The sequence below is a fragment of the Mirounga angustirostris genome, unplaced genomic scaffold (genome assembly GCF_029215605.1).
Source record: "Mirounga angustirostris isolate CCGP_5_RB_7025 unplaced genomic scaffold, mMirAng1.0.hap1 SCAF_2, whole genome shotgun sequence".
NCBI lineage: Eukaryota > Metazoa > Chordata > Mammalia > Carnivora > Phocidae > Mirounga > Mirounga angustirostris.
Window position 1 is genome coordinate 107,617,840 of NW_026991710.1, and position 17,131 is coordinate 107,634,970.

Genomic DNA, 17,131 nt, shown 5'->3' on the forward strand with positions numbered 1-17,131 from the left:
CGCATCGGGCTCCCTGCTCTGCGGGGAGCCTGCTTCTCCCTCTCCATCTGCCTGCTTCTTTGCCTACTTGTGCTCTCTCTCTATCTCTCTGTCAAATAAATAAATAAAATCTTTTAAAAAATAATAAATAAATAAATAAAATGTGTAATCTAAGTAAATGATTTATAGTTGTGATTTTAAGTGGAAATTTTTCAAATGTAATGTTAGACATTTAAAAGAACCTAAAGTTAACATATTTGTAAGATTAATTCATTAAATATATATGAATTACTTAAGTATTTGGAAAGGTTTTTTGTTTTGGGGTTTTTATTTTTTTGGTCAGACAGCTGAAGTATTTAAAAAATAAATTGAGTATATTAAATTTATAAATGCAGTTAAAATATTCAAAATAGGTTAGTTAGGTAAATTTGAGAATGTGACCAAACATTAATCAAAACCCCCCTTAAAACTGATTGTTTAAATTTAGCTATATCTAGGGGCCCCTGGCCGCCTCAGCTGATAGAACACGTAACTCTTGATCTCGGGGTCGGGAGCTGGAGCCCTATGTTGGATGTAGAGCCTATCTAAAATAAATATAAATAAATAAGTAAATAAGTAAGTAAGTAAAAAAATAATAATAAAATAAATAAATAAATTTAGCTGTATATGTAAAATGTATAAGTTGAATCTGTAAGCTTACAGAAAAATATCAAGGGGTTTTGACTTTGTAAAGTCAATTATTAATTTTCAAAACAAAAGTAACTTCTGAATAGTTTTTCTATGCACCAAAGTCACCCTTGAGTGAAGAGATTCTCTTGAAGGGCAGGTAAGGAAATGGGGGAAGAGAGATTTTGGCTGATGAGCCAGGCCCTACGCAAATAAGCTTGGGCCTGACCTTTGGTCTTGCCTGATGGCTGAGCTGGTCCACTTGGATGAGCAACTCCCTGCCAGGGCCTGGTGGTCAGGGAAGGCAAGCAGGAAGCCAGGCCGTGTCCCCGACGGTCAGTCCCGTTGTCTGTCTCCCCATCTACCTCCTTTGTCCTCACTGTGCTCTGTGCATGTAAAAAGTGCTGTACCGGCCTTCGTGCCGATTCACAGCATGATCCTTGTTCTCTCCAAAGAAGCTAAGCACGTGGCATAATGGTCTTTCTTTATTAACTTGCTCTTTGATTGTCCAAGGGATTTTTAACTGACCTGTGGGACTGAGCAAAGAGTACAGTAAAAACCTGCACAAGGTCCTGGACATAGACTCTGCAAATTCATCATACTGTCATCGTATGACCTATGGCTATAAAACAAAAATATAGACAAACATTGATTAATATTGGGTAGCACAGTCTCACATTTTGTTTTTGGTTGTCATATTGAAGTTTTAAATCGACTCTAACTGATCTTACATCTGAAACCCCTACCCGGCTGTTTGATGGGCAGGAGTACTCTTATATTTTCTTTTAACCATATCTGTGTGTCTTTCACAGTTTGTGCTCTTTGAAATGGCAGTAAGGTGTAGGAAGGGAGCCTCAAAAGTCCCTGAGTGCGGGCGTTAGGGGGTACTCTTTGATGCTGGATGACAGGGTGGCCTGCTCTCTGCAATGGCACCTGCCCAGTGCCCAGCCCTACTGGCCTTCGCGTGAGTTTTAACATCCCACGAACTGCCTAATGAGCTGCCACAACCTCCCAGTCTGGATTTCTCCCCTGCCCCCAGGCCTTCTCCTCCCCACCCTAGCCCTGCCCTTAGCGCCTGCAGGGCACAGCGACCTCTCACCCAGGCACAGGACTGCCACCTCCACTCCCTGCCCTACCCTGCTCAGACAAGCAGCTCAAATCCCAGCCCTGGGGGGCCAGCTGGCCCAGCTCCAGGCGTTTCCAGCAATCTAAGCACTATAAGGCTTTGCTTTCCTAATAGGGGAGGCAGACTGTTTACAGAATCTTGGCTCTGACAAGACCTACTTCCATTTCTCCTTCACCAACTTCATCTTCCTGGATTGGCAGTAAAACTTGCCCACTCAGTCCTCTGTTTTTCTCTTTAACACAGGCAAAAAACAAAAACAAAAACAAAAACAAAACACTCTGTTCTCGTCATCCCTGTTCCTGACGTGTCAGCCAGCACTCCTCCCTTCCTAGGTCCTCCGCAGTTTTCTTACCTCTGTCTTCCCCCTCTCCCACAGTACTCAGAGCCTGGAGGGACGGGCTTCTGGCAGGGATGTCTTTCTTCAGGGTCATAAGCTCCAAGGATCTTTAGGATATTATGCAACAAGGTATTGTTTGAGTCCATCATGTGAGCGGAGAATGATCAAAGCTAGCTCATATGTTGAGGACAAAAATACATTGATATTATATATGTACCTGTATTTCAATTGAAATTAACTTTACATACTGTTAATTGAATTTTTGAGAGGGTAAGGATGGGGAATTATATTTAACAAAAAACTACCACCCGACTGTTATATACAAAGTACTGGACCTTTTCTACAAGGAGTGGACACTGTAGAGAGGGAGAAAAACATGTTTAGAAGTGTCTTCAGTAGGGCGCCTGGGTGGCTCAGTTGGTTAAGCGACTGCCTTCGGCTCAGGTCATGATCCTGGAGTCCCTGGATCGAGTCCCGCATCGGGCTCCCTGCTCGGCAGGGAGTCTGCTTCTCCCTCTGACCTTCCCCCCTCTCATGTGCTCTCTCTCTCTCATTCTCTCTGTCTCAAATAAATAAATAAAATCTTTAAAAAAAAAAAAAAAAAAAGAAGTGTCTTCAGTCGAAGCCAGAAGAGGCAAATGCTGTAAGGAGGTTCCAACAGAGTTCTGCAGGTGCCTAGGGAAGGGTGGGAAGAATCCCAAATGAATAGATCCAAGAAGGCTTCAAGGACCAGCCACAAATTTCCGAGGACTGCTTCCAAGGGAAGGGGATAGAGGAAAGAATAAGATCTATGGGTTTCTGCTTTTGAAGATTCATGGTCTAATGGCAGAGACCAACATAATTTGTGGAAAAGGTGACATTTAAGCTAGACTTTGAAAGATGTGTGATTTCAGTAAGCAGGGATAGAGAATGAGAGAAAAAGGAATTTCTAGAAAAAGGGAAGCATGGTTATCAAGGCACCAGTGGTTCTTTTTCCCTTCTCCTTCCTAGTTCTACTTCATCTACATGATTTCTGTGAATATCATCTTCTTGACGCCAGGGGATCAATGGTCTCCGTAAGAATCATCTTCTGTTCATTGGTTGGTGAATGAGGCTGAATTCTGACCCAACAGGATGATCAGTTCTTCCTTGGGAATTTTGGAACAGAAACTGAGAAAAAAGTAGTTTCTTTTGGGGGTACCAGAAGGTAAACTTTGCAGTTGTTGATGACTGTGACCTTGAGAAATGTAGGAAGAGAGAGAGAGAAAAGGGAGAGCGAGAAGAGAGAGAAAGAAATGAAGCAGATACAAAGGGGAAAAAATGTCACAGAGTGAGAAACTGGTGGCCTTTGTGTCTTTGATTTTGGATGTTCCTGAGGCTCAGTCACATTTCTGCTCTTGGTTCCCTGAAATACAGTAGTATCTTTGTGGTAAATTTCTTTTTCTTTAAGCCAAATTGAGTTTTTTAGATTTTTGTTGTTGTTATTTGCCACCAAAAATCTCCTAGCCAGTTGTGCTAGTTTTCTAGGGTTGCTCTAACAAGTGACCTCAAAGTTGGTGGCTTAAAACAACAACTCATTCTCATAGTTCTGGAAGGTGTAAGTCTGAAATCAAGGTGTCGGCAGCGTCATGCTCCCTATAAAGGTTCCAGGGAAGGGTCCTTCCTTCACTCTTTCTAGCCTCTGGTGGCAGCTGACAATCCTTGGTGTTTTCTGGCCTGTAGCTGTATCACTTTAATTTGTGCCTCAATCGGCGCATGGCCATTTTCCTTCTGTGTATCTCTTTGTGACTTCACACAGCCTTCTTACAAGACACCAGTCATTGGATTTATCCCACCCCAATCCAGCAAGATTTCACCTTACTAATTATATTTGCAAAGGCCCTATTTCCAGGTAAGGTCGGATTCTGGGGTTCTAGGTCAATATGAATTTTGGGAGGGACGCTAACCCAGTACACCAATTCAATACACCAAGACGCTGGGGCAGCAAGTTCAGGCCATGTTTACGGCCAGGTGCTTGAAGACCTAGGATGTTGTGTTGAGGATGCTGAGGTTTGCTCTCTACCCAAAAAGGAGGCATCAGCGGCTCTGTGCAGGAGAGTATCATGGTCAGAGTTTCCTGGAGGATTGCTTTGGTTAGAGTGTATAAAATACATTGGAGCAGGGAGGGCTAAGGAGGAAGGAAAACCAATTATACCAATGGATAATTCAAGTGGAAGGTAATACAGTCTTGAAGCAGGGTAGAGGATGTAGGAATAGGAGAAAGGGACAAGTGGGAGACACATTGCAAATTCAGAGTTTTCCAGACTTGGCAATTAATTGTACAGGGGAATAGGAGAAAGAGAGTGAAGAAAGAGAAGAGTCTAAGTGGATTGTACAGTATAGGTGGTCCATAAACATCCCTGAGTTGTTACCAAGTGAGAGATGGTATTAACCAGAGGGCTGGTATTAAAGAGAAGGGCAAGGCCTGAGGATCTCACGGGAACCCAGAAACATTATGGTCAGGGAGTTGGGAGTAGACTTTCAGTTTGGATTACTTCCATGAAAATTATTACACGTTTGTCTAAGAGGATTCCATGGCATAGTCCTTATTTTCTTTTGTTTATTTGTGTTTTTAAAAACTTTTTCCCTGCATCAAGGTCTTCGTCTGAATAATTTTTTTTTAAAGATTTTTTATTTATTTATTTGACAGTGAGAGACAGTGAGAGAGGGAACACAAGCAGGGGGAGTAGGAGAGGGAGAAGCAGGCCTCCCCGCGGAGCAGGGAGCCTGATGCGGGGCTCGATCCCAGAACCCTGGGATCACAACCTGAGCCGAAGGCAGACGCCCAACGACTGAGCCACCCAGGCGCCCCGAATAATTTTTAATTTTAAAAAATCTTGCCAGATCACTTTCCTAAAAGGCTATAGCAATTCATGTTTCTACTGGCATTATATGAGAGTCCCCTTTCTTTATTTTTTCCACTATTAAGGTTATTTCACTCTTTAACTTTTATGATTTAAAAAGATGACTTCTTTTAGTGGCTATAAAACATTCCACCATATCAACATGCCAGAAATTACTTAAAGATTTTGTAATTTTTTTAAAGTTTGTTTGTTTGTTTGTTTATTTATTTATTTATTTATTTATTTTAGTAATCTCTACACCCAACATGGGGCTCAAACTCATGACTCTGAGATCAACAGTCACATGCTCTTCTGACTGAGCCAGCCAGGCACCCCAACATTTTCCTATTTTTGGACATTAGATTGTTTCCCATTCTTTGCTATAATAAAATTAATAATCCAGAAATGGGCATACTTTATACATAAATCTGTGTCCTTCCAGTGATGCTTACAATAATGCTTATACTTTGAAAGAAGAAAGATTACATAGGTATAGCTTCCCCAGATTCTTTGCTTTGCTGTTTTTCTTCCTGTGTGCCTTTATTTCATTTCATTGAAAATATTCTAGGTGGACAGGGAGGGGTATGAGAAAGGGAAAGGGTTAAAACACATAGATTTTTTTATTGTCTTTGAATTCTGTTTATATATGCTATTCCTATCCTCCATTACCAAAGTGATCTAGAATTGCTATCAAGCCATTATTAGTTCCCTAATTTTACCTTATACGTAAATAAGTTTCTCATTTTATTGATGGATGAACAAAAGCAAGAATTTCCTGGCATTGTCTGGAACCTACAAAAGCAGCTTGACTCTTTTTTCTTAAAGAAGTTCTGAAAAGCATCAATCTTTACTTCCATCATGAAAAAAAAAGATGAGGGGCACCTGGGTGGCTCAGTCGTTAAGTGTCTGTCTTCGGCTCAGGTCGTGATCCTGAGGTCCTGGGATCGAGCCCCGCATCGGGCTCCCTGCTCGGTGGGGAGTCTGCTTCTCCCTCCCCCTGCTCCTGTGCTCTCTCTTTCAAATAAATAAGTCTTTTAGAAAAACCAACCAACAAACAAAAAGATGAGATTTATATCTTGGTACCATAAATGGTATATAATATATGAGTAGATAAATAAATATCCTTTTCTGTATTCTTTTCCCTTAAACATTAGCTATTAGAGTCAGAATGCTTCGATTGCAGAATTCTCACTTGAGCAAGGTTTTTCTATAACATTATCCATATTCTTGGCCTTGGATGCCAATTAAGTCTCTCAAGTCTAAAATTGCTTTGTTTGCTTTTTAAAGAAATCTGCCCACCTTACAGACCTACAAGTTAACTAACCAGCCTGTTTTGTTTTGTTTTGTTTTTTCTCCCAGAGGACTTTGCCCTGTTGGCTTCCTGCCGGCTCTTACTTTCAGATTGAAATAGTTCAAGTTTCTCTTTCTAGAACATAGAATTCATTACGCCTGGATTTTTGCCAACAATGTCCCTCTCATGTTTTTAAAACTAAGATGAATGTTACAGAATGACCTAGTGGGCTTGACCCATGATTAGAAGTCAGGGATTGAAATATTAAATGCCCGCGTGGATACTCTGTTCTGGGTAGCAGGGCTGCTACGGCAGTGGGATTCCGGGAGGATGGGAAGGGCATTCAGGGTGAAGCCTAGGGACTAGGGTGGAGAAATATGTGCAAGAGATTAAGTAAGATTCGGCTGATATGAGGCAAGACTTAGATTCTTCCTCTCCCCTTAGGCCTCCGGCGGGTCTCTACCGTAGAAAGGGCATAGTCATTCATTCCTATTGGCCATTTGGGTAGAACACAGAAAGCCAGGTGAGAGAGAATATTTATAAAGGGTTCTGGGAAGACCTCTAGTTTTTTGTTTTTTGGTGGTTTTTTTTTTTTTTTAATTTTCAATGCTCTTTTTTCTTTTCCTACCTCTGTTGCCCTGCTTATATTGTATCTACCACTAGGTATTCCTTCCTGCAACAGAACAGAAGTTTTAGGAATGTATACATCAGCATAACCCTATAGGCAGATGAATTTTTCATTTGTGTGGCCCTGTTGAATGACATAAAGGAATTCCTTTGCTTTTTAGGTTACTTTCTAGGAATGTGTAAGAGTCTAAATTTCTTTCTTTCTTTTTTAAAGATTTTATTTATTTATTTGACAGAGAGAGACACAGTGAGAGAGGCAACACATGCAGGGGGAGTGGGAGAGGGAGAAGCAGACTCCCCACTGAGCAGGGAGCCTGATATGGGGCTCAATCCCAGGACCCTGAGATCATGACCTGAGCCAAAGGCAGATGCTTAATGACTGAGCCGCCCAGGCGTCCCTAAATTTTTTTCTCTTCTAATTGGTTATATAGTTTTTAAATTAAACTTTTACTTTGGGGGTAATTGTAGATTCACATGCAGTTTTAAGAAATAATGCTAACAGATCCTGTGTACCTTTTACCCAGTTTCTCCCAATAGTAACATTTTGCAAAACTATGGTACGGTATTATTGTGTGATGTATTTATGTACAATATCATTAACTTTGATATAATCAAGATTTATAACATTTCCTTTTTTTTTTTTAAGATTTTATTTATTTGTCAGAGAGAGAGAGAGCACAAGCAGGGGGAGTGGCAGGCAGAGGGAGAAGCAGGCTCCCCCCCAACCAAGAAACCAGATGTGGGACTCGATACCAGGACCCCAGGACCCCAGGACCCCAGGATCATGACCTGAACTGAAGGCAAATGCTTAACCAACTGAGCCACCCAGGCGTCCCAATATATAACATTTCCATCACCACAAAGATCCCTCATATTACCCTTTTTTTTTTTTAATACTTTATTTATTTGACAGAGAGAGACACAGCGAGAGAGGGAACAACACAAGCAGGGGGAGTGGGAGAGGGAGAAGCAGGCTTCCCGCGGAGCAGGAAGACTGATGCGGGGCTCAATCCCAGGACCTGGGGATCATGACCTGAGCCAAAGGCAGACACCTAACGACTGAGACACCAGGTGCCCCCTTCATATTACCCTTTTATAGTCACATACCCTTCCCTTCTTCTCTGATCCTTTCACTATCCCTTGTTAATTGCTAATCTACTCCATTTTTGTAATTTTGTCATTTCAAGAATGCATATAAATTGGAACCATACAGTATATAACTTTTGGGTATCGCCTTTTTAACTCAAAAATCTGGAGATTTATGTATGTATCAATGATTTATTTTGTCTGTATTTGTTTAATTGCAGAATAATCTTTTATGGTACGTATATACTATAGTTTGTTTACTATTCACTCATTGGAGGACATCTGGGTTGTTTCCAGTTTGGGGCTGTTACAAGTAAAGATGCTATGAATATTTGTGTACAGGCTTTTATGTGAACATAAGTTTTCATTTCTCTAATATAAATGCCTAAGAGTGCAATTGCTGGGTCTTGTGGTAGTTGCACATTTAGTTTTATAAGAACCTGCCAAACTCTTTTCAAGAGTGGCTAGACCAGTTTACATCCCCACCAGCAATGTATGAATGATCCAGTTTCTCCATATCCTCGCCAACATTGGATGTTGCCACTATTTTTTATTTTGGTTATTCTGATAGAAGTGTAGTGATATATCATTGTGGTTTAAATCTGCATTATTTTCCTGACGGCTAATGATGTTGAACATCTTTTCATGTGCTTATTTCCATCTGTATATCCTCTTAAGGAAATGTGTTCATGTTTCTTTTTTTTTTAAAGATTTTTATTTATTTATTTGACAGAGAGAGAGATAGCGAGAGCAGGAACACAAGCAGGGGGAGTGGGAGAGGGAGAAGCGGGCTTCCCCCCGACGAGGGAGCCCGATGCGGGGCTCGATCCCAGGACCCCGGGATCATGACCTGAGCCGAAGGCAGATGCTTAACAACTGAGCCACCCAGGCGCCCTGTATTCATGTTTTTTGCCCATTTTTTAATTGCATTGTTTGATTCTTTTTAACTGTCGAGTTTTAAGTGTTCTCCATATATTATGGATTCTAGTTCTTTCTTGGGTATGTGGTTTGCAAATATTTTCTCAGTCTATAGCTTGACATTTTTGTCCTCTTAACAGGGTCTTTTGGGGAAAAAAATAATTTTGAGAAATCCAGTATATTATATTTTCTTGTACGGTCTGTGCTGTCGGTGTCAAGTGTAAGAACTCTTTGCCTACTCCTAGATCCTAAAGATTTTCTCATGTTTTTTCCTACAAGTCTTAGACTTCACAGTTAAGTCCTTAGCCGCATACTTGTGTAGGTGTTTAGATGCCTGCTGTCTGCAATGAGCCTTAGCACTTGCAGTTCTTTCTGTTCTCATTTTCTTTCTCAAATATCTACTGACTCAAGTCACCGATACCAAGTCATGGATACAATTTGATGAGGCACATGATTCTGACTTTGTAATGAGTCAGTTGAGTGATGTACTTAAAAGCATGAACTTGGGAGCCAGACTGTTTGAGTTCAAATCCTGGGGCCACCTCTCTCAAACTTTGTGATCTTTCGCAAGTTACTTGATCCCTCTGAATGTCAATTTTTCACACCATTTACACCTGGATTAAAATAATAATACCTATTTCTAAAGATTGTTGTGAGAAGTGAGTGAAATACTGTATGTCAAAATGCTTAGCTCAGTGCCTGACACAAACACAGGAAACATTCAATAACTGTTGGTCCCCGTCCTTCCCACACTCTGTGCAGATTCTCTAGGCACTTTCCCCAACTCAGTCTCCTTCCCCACAGTCTCCATTTCTTCCTCTCTGCCTTTCTCTCTCCTGGTCCTGATTATTCTCCTTCATCTATGAAACCTTCTCAATCTCCTTTGTCATTTAAAAGATTTTTCAATCTCCAAACTATCATCGTATTCATATATGTGGTCAGGTTACCTTTATTGTTTCATGGGCGTATTATGTACACAGTACATAACTCCTTGAGGGCACGCTCCTAGCCCTTCCCCACGGGATCTAGCTCTATGCTGGGCAAGTGGCAAGTCCTCAGCAAGTCCCCACCACACAGATAGTGGATATCTCAATTACCACAGGTTTTGTGCAAAGCAACTTGGCAAAATGAATCCAAAGTCTTAAACCCTTTGACCCAGTAATTTACTTTTTTTCAGAATCTATCCAAAGAATGCTCAGATATATGAACAAAAATTTATATGTAGGAATATTTCTCATAGCCTTATCTGTAAAAGTAAGGACTTAGAAAGACATAAAGATATAGCAATAAAAAATCAAGAATCAAAAAGAAATCAGGAATCATGCAAATTCTACTTATATGGTAGAATATTATGCTATTAATAAGATTCTGTTTTCCTAATCATGGATTATATAACTATAAGGATAAAGCAATTTTTACACTAGCAAAAAACATAGAAATAAATTAGAAGCCCAACTATATGGATAAATTAACTTTAAAAGTCACAAAATAGAATCAAAGTTTGATCCCACTTGCTTAAAAAAATGTATATACATATAGATACACAAGCATACAAAAGACAGGAAAAATATACATCAAAATTTTAATGGTGACTGTCTTTGAGTAATAGCTTTTTGGTAATTTTAATTTTAATTTTGGCTTCTCTAAAGCATGATATTTATATTTTTAGCGTAAGAAAATAAGAATGAAAGTTATAATCTGTTTTTTAAATAGTGTTTTGGAGACTATTTATTACATGAATGTAATCATCATTCATCCATCACATTCAAAACATTTATTAGTGCCTACCAACTGTTAGGCCCTCCTAGGAACACAGTGGAGAACACAACTGACAAAGTTCTTGAATCACAGATAATCTAGTGAGGGGTACAAAACAATTACAAAACAGTAAGAGCAGTGATAATACAGCGATAGTACTGAATATCATGGGTGATATTTAGAGAAGTGTGGGGGTTAAAGAGGTAGGATAAGCCTTTTTTGTGGAACTTGAGTGAGCTGGAGCCAAAAGAAAGGGGACAGATAGCGGAGAATGATTGAAGCTTAGGGATAAAGATTTTCAAACTTCTCTCGAGATATCACTGAAGAAATATGAAAGGCCATGAGTGTGGGAGAAGGACTTGGAAGGAAAACTAGGAAAAGTAAGTAGGAATTGGAACATGAAGGACCTGATAGGCTCTGTCGGTGACATGTTCTATCCTTAAGAATAAATAGGAAAAAAATGGCAATTAAAGGTTCTAAATGGAAATGGCATGCTCCTATTTTCTGCTTTAAAAAGATCACGCTGACTACTGGGTAGGAAATGAATTAAAGGGAGACAGAATTGGAGGCAGGGAGACCAGTTACGTGGTGGTTTAGGTCAATGAGATGATGATAGTAGCTGTGGGGATGAAGAAATGAGACCCGATGGAGAAGTGACTTGGGGATAAATTGGATTGGTGGTGTTGGTGGAGAAGGTGTTGTTGGGGAGGAAGAGTTTCCTGTGCCCTTTGAGGTCCTTCTAGATGAAGTAAGAATCAAATTGACATGAGACAGATTAACAGGAGAAAATAAAATTTAAGAGTAAGTATGGGGAATCCACGGAGACAGGAAGTTCCAAAGACAATGAGACAACATGCTGCTTCTGTGAGCTAAGGGGAGGGGTAGGGATCTGAGGATACAAAGGGGAGAAAGACCATTAGCAAGAAGGTGAAAAGAGATATCTGGAAAACAAAGGTTGCTCTATTATGTAGATAAGTTTCTTAGGTAAAGAGAAATCCCTGTTAATAGCTCTCCTCCTGATACTGGCAGGCAGTTGAAGGGGAGGTAAAGAGCTTTTCCTAAATCAGTTAGGTTTTGATTGCTTTTAACTCAAAATAAAGTTCATGCCAAAATGGCCGTCTTAGGGCAGCCTGCCCTTGGCCCCCACAGGGTCAAAGAAAAGCAGGAGTCAAGGAAGATGTTTTGGCTCCTGAATTGGCCTTTGTGGATGGTGGTACCACTAAGTGAGATATGGGACGGATGAGGAAGTACCAAGTGGGAGGGAAAATGAGTTCAGTTTGGGATATGTTGAGTTTGAGCTGCCAATGGAGTGTTCAGGAAACTATTGGAGACACGAGTGTGAAGGTCAGGTGTGAAAGTGGCTGCACAGACACGTGTTTTGAGGCGCGGGAATGAGGGTAGATAAGATCACCATGAGATATATATATAATGAGAAGAGAAAACGGCTTAGGACGGAACCCTCAGGAAAACCAACATTTAAGAGGCTGAAAATGAGAAAAAAAAATGGACTCAAACCTGGTCTGAAACAGAAATTTTTGTGTGTGATGTAATTTACAACTCCTTCTGGGAAGCAATTAGCATTCCTGATAAAGTGCGTGAACAGTTTTCTGACAGACTTTAATAAGACTAAGAACTCCTTCTGGGAAGCTAGGGTTACCCATCCAGCTGATTGACTAGCCTAATAATCTTTAACCAGATGTTCTTTTTTTTTTTTTGGTATCCATTCTAAATGGTTAATGGTTAGTGAGCCATTCTTTTTTTCTTGTAAAATGTCTCAACGAAAACTATTCCTTTAGTTGAATTTTTCAAAAAGCTTCTTCTCATATACTCAAGGCATTGCTTTAACAGAAAAGAAAGATGAACCTGCAAAAGAATTAGAAAAGGCTAGAGAGGTAGGAGAGAAACCCGAAGACTGTTGGTGTTATGGAAGCCAGATGCAAGCGTTTGAATGAACAGGGCATGCATGAGCAATAGTGTCACATGCTAGTGGGAGGTCAGGTGAAGCAAGGATGCGAAATTGCCACTGGAATTAGTAATAAGAATGTCAATGGTGATCTCGGCAAGAGCGGTTTCACTGGGGTGACTGGGGACATCCGTCAGATATCAGTGGCCTCCAGAGTGAGTGTAGACCATTCTTTCAAAAACCTGTAGCTATGAAGAGGAAGGAATAGGAAGAGAGCTTTGAGAGTTTTTTGTTAGTTTTTTGTTTTGTTTTGTTTTAGTGGAGACATTAACTATATTTAAATGTATTTGGGAAGAAGTCAATAGCCAGAGCAGGCAAGGTACCTGCGAGAGGGGCTAATCTAACAGAGCGAGTGGGCCATTCTCCAGGGATGCTGAGTCCAGGTGTAGGAAAGGTCATCTCTCTCCCACTGTCACAGGAAAGAAGGGAGAAGAATGGGAAGGGAAGGCTGCAAGTTTAGTGGTAGAAAGTTTAAGGCTTTCCTGTCTGACAGCCTGTTACTTCTGTGACGTAGGAAATTAGGAGCTTGGCTCCAAGTGCCACGGTTAAGTGGCAGGATGGCAGACTAAGGGTGGGAAGGAAGTTCTGAGAAAGATCCTGAGGCGATTGGGAGATTGAACTGACTGGGGAAATAGAGAGTGATTTCAGGACATTGTGGAGGTGGAGGATAATGAATACATTGGGAAACCAATCTGCACAAGTCTGTGATTTTCTCCAGTAGTGCTTAGAAGTCCGGATTTAGGCATGAAGTAGTCTAAAACATTTCAGTTAATCTGGACTGTCTTCAATGAAACCATGGAAGCTTTGCAGCTTCCTTTGCCCATCCTTTAAATGTGACACCTTAGTTTTGAGCCTAGGCTCTCTTTTCTTACTTTGTAGACCCTTCCAATTAATCTCATCTACTTCAAGGCCGGAGTTAATCTCTCTATGCAGATAACTCCTAAACCAATACGTTCGACTGTAGGTGCCAGGGGCAGGCTGCCCCAAGATGGGCCACTTTGAAATGAACATTATTTTGAGTTAAAAGTAATCAAAACCCATCAAATGCAGAAAAAGCTCTCTTCTTGGTCCTAACTGCCTTAATTTACATCAGAAAGGAGAGCCTGTACCAGGAAGAGAGCTATTAATAGAGACTCCCCTTTACCTAAGAAACTTATCTGCATAATAGGGCAATCTTTGTTTTTCAAGACATCTCCTTTCACCTTCCTGCTAATGGCCTTCCTCCCCTTTGGGTCCTCAGACCCTCCCCCTTTCCTTAGCTCATATAAGCTTCATGTTGCCTCATGGTCTTTGGAATTTCGTTTCCGTGTGGATTCCCTGTACATATGCCTATTAAATTTGATTTTCTCCTGTTACTCTGTTTCCTATCAATTTGATTCTAAGTCCGGCTAGAAGGACCATAATACAGAGGAAGTTCTTCCTCCCCAACACAACCCAGCCTTTCTCCAGAACACCAGACTCCTGGGCCCATCTGCCTTCTGAGCATCTTTAGTCAGTGTCTCCTCAAGCTCATGCATTTCCTCTACTCTGAGAATGAATGGGAGCTTCAGGAGGGCAAGGCTTTATTTGTCTTTTTCACCATTGCGTGCCCTGAGCTCAGTGTTCAATGAATGTTTGTTAAATAAATGAAAGAATCCACTCAGTTCTCTAAGCCTGAGATCTGGGAGTCATCTTTTACTCCCATTTCTCCTTCACCTCTGACATCCAATCCACCAAGTCATGTCCAAAACTAAGTATGTTTTTTGGCAGAAAAAAAAAAGTGAATTATCAAACAGTTTTAACACAGAAACTTGTGTTTGCTCTGCTTCCTTTTCTTGGCTTCATTAACACTGGAACTAAACTAGTGAGAGGGCACCTCCCTCCCTGCTTCCTCTCTCTATCTGCACCAAGCCTACTCAGTCTTCGAGAAAAGGGAGCCTGTTTTTCATTTGCTAATGATTTGGGCTCAGGTTATAATGGGCCATTGAGGTATATTGTGGAAGAAAAGAGGAAAATAGAGCTTTTCGGAGGAGGGATAAGGACCTCTTGGGGTGGCCGACCGAGCGAGAAGTGAGGGAGGAGGGGCCTGGGATGGGATCCAAGCTTGCGCGAGAAGGGGGGCTGAGAAAGACCCTGCCAAGGGCACAAGTCCTCCCAACCACATTGGGGGAAACTGGGTTTTTGATCGCCTGGGTCCATGAGGCTTGAGCCACTGCTCTGTGTATAGGCTCAGGGCTTAGACCCCTCTGCACTGGGGCTTTAATCTGTTCACTGCCCAGCAGGACCTTCATTTGGTTCCCCTAGAAGATGCTGTCTCCCTGAACAACTGCATCTATCTAGCAGGTGTCTCTTAAGAGGCCCCAGGGATCCCCTAAGGTCTAGAGACATCCCCTTGGCAACTAATTAGTTGGAGAAAGGAGTTCCCATACCCCTTCCCTGAATGGGTGCTGGACTGAGTGAGCTGGAGACCTCCGAAGAGCGGGGACAGTGTTAACACTGCCTCCATCATGGGCTGGTTTGTCTGCTTGTCTCTTTTCCAGGATCAATAACTGTAGTCCAAGTCTCCTTCATCTCTCACCTGGTAACTGTGGAAACCTCCTAACTAGCCTCCCTACCTCCTATCTCACTCCCACCCCATCTGTTCTGCACGTAGAAGTCAGAGGTTTTGTTAGAAAGCAAGAAAGAAAGAAGGAAGAAAGAAAAGAAGGAAGGAAGAAGGAAGGAAGGAGGGAAGGACGAAGGGAGGGAAGGAAGGAAGGAAGAAGGGAAGGAAGGGGAAAGAAATCTTGCCATTTACAATGATGTGGATGGAACTAGAGGGTATTGTGCTAAGTGAAATAAGTCAATCAGAGAAAGACAAGTATCATATGGTCTCACTGTTATGAGGAATTTGAGAAACAAGGCAGAGGATCATAGGGGAAGGGAGGGAAAAATGAAACAAGATGAAACCAGAGAGGGAGACAAACCATAAGAGACTCTTAATCTCAGGAAACAAACTGAGGGTTGCTGGAGTGGTGGGGGGTGGGAGGGAAGGGGTGGCTGGGTGATGGACATTGGGGAGGGTATGTGCTGTGGTGAGCACTATGAATTGTGTTAAGACTGATGAATCACAGACCTGTACCCCTAAAACAAATAATACATTATATGTTAATAAAAATAAATAAAAATAGACTTAAGTCTTAATAATGCCCCCCCCCCCCCAAAGAAGAAGCAGCACTTCACAATACTTGACCCCCTCCTCCTCCTCACCTGGCTAACAGCTATCCTCCTTCAGGTTTCAGCTTTAGGGTCACTTATTCTCAGATGTTTTCTCTGACCACCCTCTTCCCAGGACACACACACAAGATTAGATGTCTAGGGTACATACTTCTTCCAAACCGTGCAGTTTATTGTAATTACTTGTTTATATTTTTAACTAACTTGTGGGCAGAAAATAGGCCTACTTGTCTGTTTACTTGTCACCTTCTCTCCAATGTCTATCCCTGTGCTTTGAGTACGGTGGGTAGAAGTAACATCTACGCCAGTGGTTCTCAAACTTGAGCATGGATCAGAATTACCTGGAGGGTTTGTTAAAACACAGGTTGCTGGATCCCCCTTACTGATTCAGTAGGCCTGGTGCGGGGCCGGAAATAATGCGTCTCTGACAAGTATCAGGTGCAGCTGCTGGGGCTGGTTGGAGATCACATTTTGAGTTACCACTGCTCTGCACCTAGAAAGAAGAAAGGCCGGAGGGGTAGATTGGAGTGACTTTTCATTTTTTTTTTTTTTAAGATTTTATTTATTTATTTGACACAGAGAGAGAGCATAAGCAGGGGAAGCAGCAGGCAGAAGGAGAGGGAGAAGAGATGTGGCACTCGATCCCAGGACCCTGGGAACATGACCTGAGCTGAAGGCAGACGCTTAATGACTGAGCCACCCAGGCACCCCCTGGAGTGACTTTTCAGATAAAGAAAGGTTGAGTGAGAAGTATACGTTTTGGACATCTCAGAAGTAGTGGCTAAAATGGGAGATATTTGAATTTGATATTAAAGATGGCAGAACTTTCCAGTAGTTGACAAGGTCCAGGGAGTAACTATGAGAATATATGGTTGAAGTGACCGGTAGATGAAGGTATGGTGTGTATGGAGGCAAAGACCTGAAAATTAAAAAAAAAAAAGTAAATAAATTTTTTTTTTACTTGAAAAAGTACAATATTGAAATAAAGGTGTAAGTGAAAGGAAAGATTGTAAAATGAAATGTGTGACATCACTCTAACTTTATTAAAAATGCCTAGAAAAAATACTGAAAATACACAGCAGTGTTTATAATAGTTATCCCTGTGGGTGAGTTATATTACCTTCATAAATTTTCAAAATTCTCTCCATTATCATATTTTCCTTTCATAATTAGAGGAAAGCTTTTCTTATTTTGAACCTCTCCAGTCTTAGACATTTCCATCTGGTTGGGTTAAGTTGTATGCCCTCCTATTCCCCTCTTCGACTTGTTTCCCACTGACATCTGAACTTGTGCTAAAGGTATGAAAATCAACAAAATTGAAACA

The 17,131-nt window shown here is 41.3% G+C and overlaps 1 protein-coding gene across 6 annotated transcripts in view; it reads left to right on the forward strand.

The window, feature by feature from the left end:
* JADE1 (jade family PHD finger 1) overlaps positions 1 to 17,131 on the forward strand; it is a 293,290-nt gene that overhangs the window by 211,172 nt on the left and 64,987 nt on the right. The window contains exon 1 of one of the 6 annotated variants that reach the window (XM_064585054.1): positions 7,832 to 7,958. The exons of the other annotated variants lie outside the window; for them this stretch is intronic. The gene's annotated coding sequence lies outside the window, so the exon portion shown is untranslated. Of the gene's footprint in view, positions 1 to 7,831; positions 7,959 to 17,131 lie in introns of those variants that run through there. 6 annotated transcript variants of the gene reach the window in all.